Source organism: Panthera tigris, chromosome A1, assembly GCF_018350195.1.
Source record: "Panthera tigris isolate Pti1 chromosome A1, P.tigris_Pti1_mat1.1, whole genome shotgun sequence".
Classification (NCBI taxonomy): domain Eukaryota; kingdom Metazoa; phylum Chordata; class Mammalia; order Carnivora; family Felidae; genus Panthera; species Panthera tigris.
Window position 1 is genome coordinate 215,505,394 of NC_056660.1, and position 6,237 is coordinate 215,511,630.

The 6,237-nt window shown below is 36.8% G+C and overlaps 1 pseudogene; it reads right to left on the reverse strand.

Annotated features, from left to right (window-relative positions):
* Positions 1-1,034: 1,034 nt before the first annotated feature.
* LOC102957266 lies at positions 1,035-4,986 on the reverse strand (annotated as a pseudogene).
* Between the last annotated feature and the right edge of the window lie 1,251 nt (positions 4,987-6,237).

Sequence of the window (6,237 nt, forward strand, 5' to 3'; positions counted from 1 at the left end):
GGCAAATCATTGACAAATGCATTGTAACTATTCTTCCCAGAGTACCTGAAATCCATGGGATTTGTTACTCAGAACGATAATATTTAGAATATTCACATACAAATGTATATTTCAACTAAAAATATTCTTTTTGAGGTTAGACCTCCTTTTATTCTCATTTTGACATTATGACAAGGTTTCTGGCTTTCTGGTTTTTTTTTTTTTTTTTTTTTTTTTTTTTTTTTTTTTGCCTGTGTTTTGCACACTTGAAAACCAGGAGGAAATTAGAGAATATTTGTCAAATTTCAAGCCTGCTTATCAGCAACACTTCAGGTGCTTTAAATGGAAGAGGAGAAACATCCACAAGAATAAAATCAGTGAATTCTTCCATTTACTATTTCTAGCAACAGTAAAATCAATTGTATCTAAGAGGCAAAACAGTATGCTAATTACACCTTTTATTCAGGATTGTCAGCTAAGAGGGTCAGCTTTCACTTTCTACAGCATTATATTAACCCTTTACAGATCTAACTTCTTAAAATATGACAAAATGATCACTGCTTTCATTCACTAAAGGTTTTGTTCTAGGTGTTATTAGAAGGAATTCTCATGAATTATTTTATAGCAAAAGCCCAACAAAAATTAGGCAATAGATCATAAATCAGCAAATGTTTACTGAGTATCTACTCTGGGCAATCAATGTTGTAGCTGATGGATCAATTGCAAGGAATAAATTAGATACAAAAATCCATGGTCTCTTGTAATTTGCATGCTAGCATGGGGAAATGTATCAAAATGAATAAATCAACTGCATACTGTATTAGAAGATGATAAGGGGTATAGAGAAACATAGAGCTGGCAGTAGGTTTGGGGAGAAGTTGTGGCAAAGATTCCCTCCTTGACTAAGCTCTACTCAGCCTACTAAGCTCTACTCTGAACTCTTGGCAAGTATGGTTTCTCGGCTTCCATGGTCATCTCTGCATTACCCAATTTCATTGAGAATCCTGCTATCAGTTTAGTCAGAATCCTTGATATCTAATATGGGTCCTCAACCTCTACCATTCCCCAGGTGATGTCCTAGCACTCTGGCCCGCCTTCAGCAAGAAGCCCGTAGGTGAGTTTAGCCAGAATCCGCCCCCATCGTCACCTCTGATGTTTCCTCTTGGTAATTCTCCACTCTGCTCCTTGGCTATAAATTCCCACGTTTCCTTATTGTGTATGGAGTTGAGCCGAATGCATCCACCAACTACTTTCCTCTTGGGAGAATGGTGGAAATTTCCTAAACCTGATACAAATATAAGAAATAGAGAATAAATATCATCCTGCAAATCACGTATATGCATTGGTTATATTTTATTCATAGACTTTTTTTTTTAAACCTTTGTTTTTGGTGTCTTTCCATGGAAAGATTTTCTTTAAATCCTTTGGAGCCTATCAGTATTACAATCTGCCCACTACTCTTGTGCTTTATTGTGTTTTTCTCAAGGTGTCCTTTGCAACCTTAAGTCACCGGGTTTTCTGATATCAGTTGTTCTAAAACATAAAGTGTTTATTTTTCATTTTCTATTTGACATATGCACAAAGTGTATTTTGGGGTCATTTTTTCTAAGTCAATTAGTTGCAAATGCAGTAAGTGCAAAAAATGGTACTGAATATAGTAAAAATCAAGTAACAATCCCAGTCTTGTAGGACTGTCTTTAGCTACAGTGAATGGAGGCCCTTAACTAGGGCTCTAGGCTTAACACATGGAAATGAACCAGAATGAAAATATAGTTTTATATAAAATTTTTTCAGTTCTGTGTTTAAAGCTAGTTAATTGTCAAGTTTAGGTTATAGGACATGTTTTACTTAACTTTTATTTTGAAAGAGAGAGAGAGAGAGAGAGAGAGAAGTGGGGGAGGGGCAGAGAGAGAGGAAGACAGAGGATCTGAAGCAGGGTCCCTCCTGACAGCAGCAGGGAGCCCAATGCAGGGCTTGAACTCAGCAACTGTGAGATCATGACCTGAGCAGAAGTCAGATGTTTAACCACCCACTGAGCCACCCAGGTGGCCCAGCGTAACACTTTCTTTAAACTATTATTTTATTATTATTCTTAACTTACTAATGCCTTTAAAAGTTTATTTATTTTTGAGAGAGACAGGGAGAACATAGAACCTTAGGCAGGCTCCAGGCTCTGCGCTGACAGCTCAAAGCCTAATGCTGGAATCTATGATCCAGGAGATCAGGACTGAGGCTTAACCAACTGAGCCACTCAGGCGCCCCAGGAACAGTTTTGTTGTTGTTTTTGTTGTTGTTGTTAATGTTTATTTATTTTTGAGAGACAGAGTGAGAACGGGGGAGGGGCAGAGAGGGAAGGAGACACAGAATCTGAAGCAGGCTCCAGCCCTTGAGCTATCAGCACAGAGCCTGTCGCAGGGCTTGAACTGACGAACTGCAAGATCATGACCTGAGCTGAGGTCGGACGCTTAACTGAGCCACCCAGGCACCCCAAACACTGTTTTAAAATGAAACCGGAGAACATAGCCTACAAAGAGCTAAACCACAGGAATATTTCTCTGAAAAGGTGAGATGATGGAAATGGAGAGGTGATGAGAGAGAGTTCCAGAGGATAGTAGGAGGAAAAACAAAAAACCGAGGAAAGGCGTCAGAGCTAACAAGGCCAGCATCACACAACCACTGTAACTCCTGGCCTGCTGAGAAGCCTGTGCTCCCATGTTTTATTTTGTTTTGTTTCATAGAAGACTTTTATTTTAATTTAATATTCTTTTTTAATTTTAGAAAGTGGTCTGCTGATGCTACATAACAGGAACAAATATTTGTTCTTGGACTAAGAGAACCCTTCCTCACATCAATTAAGTCATCAAATCTGTGTAGCTGGATGATATCCTCAGCGTTCCCAGATGCCTTCTCTTCTACGAGATCTATTTTGCTTGTTGTTTTAAAGTCTTTCTAATGCCAATTTGTTTCAACTTCCAGCGTTTCAAATGGAAGATCTTTATAAGTCAAAGGGCAAGCATCTTTGGTGAAGGAATGTAGATTCTCTTTTGTTGGCATCTACTCATCAAGTCCCTTATCTAAAACTGTATCATAACAGAAGGCTCCAAAGATTGCAGGAACCTCTGGAGCTCTGAACAAACTGACCACATATTCACTTTCCAATGCCCTCTCTGTCATACAGTCCATCATCATGGCACAAGAATGCCCATAAGACGTATTCACTTCTCCTTGCTCATGACCTTTGAAAGTAAGAAACTAAATTCCTCGGAACTTGGTCACCAGGGTGTACATGTTCCAAGGCTGTTTGTCCACAAGAGCTGGAATGGACTTCCAGGATTACCACCCACTCAGATGCCTGGCAAATTGTAATGAGTTGAAATGGTTTTGTTCATCACAAAGATAGGGTCAGCATCATTTTTCTCAACGTGTTTAGCTTCACTCTTCTCAGTTCGTGGATAACTGCATGTCTTTGTCTTTACTAAGGAGATCCTTCTGCATTTCATCAGTTCTGTCCATGACAGCTAAGAAGCTGGCCATGGTGCTAGAAATCTCTAGCCAGTCATGCCATACCACCACCAGGGGCCGCCTGCTAAAGCTGAAGCCTACCGACCCCCAAGGGCATTGCCCCTTTTGTGGCCCTTGTGCTCCCATATTTTTCTTTTTCATAAAGTTTATTCATTTATTATTTCTGAGAGAGAGAGAGAGAGAGAGAGAGAGAGAGAGAGAACACAGTGGGGAAGAGACAGAGAAAGAGAAGGAGAAAGCATCCAAAGCAGACAGAATCCAAAGCAGACTCCTGGCTCTGAGCTGTCAGAACCGAGCCTGACGTGAGGCTCAAACTCACAAACCATGAGATCATGACCAGAGCTGAAGTTGGACACTAAACCGACCCAGGCACCCCTGTGCTCCCATGTTTTAATCTCACTAATGAAAATGTCAGTTGTCTTTGTAAAATTTTTGTCAAATGACACTTATCTGTAAACCACTACATACTTCTTCTTTCCAAAAATTTAAGCATTTTAGAACTATAAATTTATTGATTATGAACAGTTCAACTAATGAGAGACTTTAGTGTCTAGGTATTAATTTTAATTCCCAATTCTTTGAGAAGTTATTCTAAAACTAAATGGCTTCTAATTATTTTGAAGTTTTTTTTTTTCTAGTCACAAAGGATTGACATTACAATCATTTTAAAGCCATTTCTGAAACAAAGCAGCTGCAAACACTTTTAGTTCTATCTGAGTATTTCATTAAGGCATAAATATTTCAATTACCAAATAACAAGTCTTCACAATCTAGGGGTTTGATTGCATACAAAATGATTGATTTGTTTCAAGTGTACTTAGAGTTATATAGAAAAAAATATATATTCCAAATATTTCTTACAGAAGATAAGACAGATCTTCTGTTAAAATGAACAAACATTTGAGAGAGATGTGATATTATCTCACAAACAAGTAATAATTGAAATGATAAAATACATAAAATTTTAAGAACTTAAAAATCTTCATGCAAAAGTTTTCAAATTCAACCAAAAATTTTACTGGAGAAAAATTTATAATGCTAATCGAATGTTTTAGAAAATTATCTAGAATGAAGCAAATTTAGCGAAGCGGTCAAATCAGTAACTTAAAAAAATCAAATGTAAACTCAAAGAAAAGTAAATAAGGGGATTAAAATGAACAAATGTTATTAGAGGTAAACAGCAGAATGAAATTTTGGCTCTCTAATTATGACTCAGAATAAAGATAGACTTTTAGAAGAATGATCAGGGTAAAAAAGAAAGGTAGGGGTCGGAATGAAGCTAACACAGAAAAATAGGGCTCAACCACAGAGAGAGTGAAGTATAAAAAAAGTAAGGACATATTATGATTGATTCTATAATAATATAAAAAGAAAATGTACCACTACTAGGAAGCAACTCAATCAAAATTAACGCACCAAAAGTAAGATGGGATTGATCTGTAACTCACAAATTTCACCAAAGCTATTTCCTCTACAGCTCTCCATTCCTTAGTAGAGAACAGCTTCACCAATTTGGTAGCTCAGGCCAGAGTACTTGGAAATATAATTGGTTTTAATACCTCACATACCTTTTTTTTGTTTGTTTGTTTAGGAAATCCCATTGCTATGGCATTTAAAATATGTTCAAAAAATTTTTTTAAATTTTTTTTAATTTTTATTTTATTTTAAAAATTTTTTTTTAACTTTTATTTATTTTTGAGACAGAGAGAGACAGAGCATGAATGGGGAGGGTCAGAGAGAGAGGGAGACACAGAATCTGAAACAGGTTCCGGGCTCTGAGCTGTCAGCACAGAGCCCGACGCGGGGCTCAAACTCATGGACCGGGAGATCATGACCTGAGCCGAAGTCGGACACTCAACCGACTGAGCCGCCCAAGCGCCCCCCTTTTTTTTTTTTAAATATGTTCAAACTTTTAGCACTAATCCATCTCCATTGTTACTAACCTGGCCAAGTCTTAGCCATCTTTCACCAAGATTATTTCGTTATCGCCTGTTCATCCTCTTTCCTTCATTGCTCACCATTCTCACCACCAATCCACCTGCAAACAGCTGCTAGAGTAATAGAGTGTCAGTCAGTTCCACCGAATTCCAATAAATATAGCATACCCTTCCCCCACACATAGGACCGTTGGTTATAAAGCTCACATGGAAAAATAAATATGAAATATATCGCTTATATGTATATAAAATAAATAGGAAAATCTGAAAATAGAGGATTATAGTTACCTTAGATTTGTCAGATAACAAAATATATGACAAACCATTCTAATGACTATAAACCCGAGAAATGGTACAGACAGTCCATAAATACTTCCAAGAACAGGGGACATTTTTCATATGTAATTAAGGTGGCATCTCAAACAGTTGAGGAAAAAGGTGAACTTTTTATGAAACGGTGTTGGCAAAGCTGGATAGTCATTTTGCAAAAGAAAAATTGATAAAATCGAATACATAAAACATACGTGTGCTAGAATAAATACCAAGTGAATGTTACCTAAGTTTAAAAGAAAATGAAATTATACAAACAATAGAAGAAACTCTGTGTAGATTCCCTTTAAATCTGGATGTGAAAGAATACTTTTTAACCAAAAATTTAAAAAATGCAGATATAATAAAAGATCAATACATTCAGCCATCTAAAACAATTGCATGAAAAAAATAAATAAAATATTACTTATGGAAAAGTAAATATAAACTGGAACATATTTTTTTCAGTGAATATAACAGAAAAAAGGCC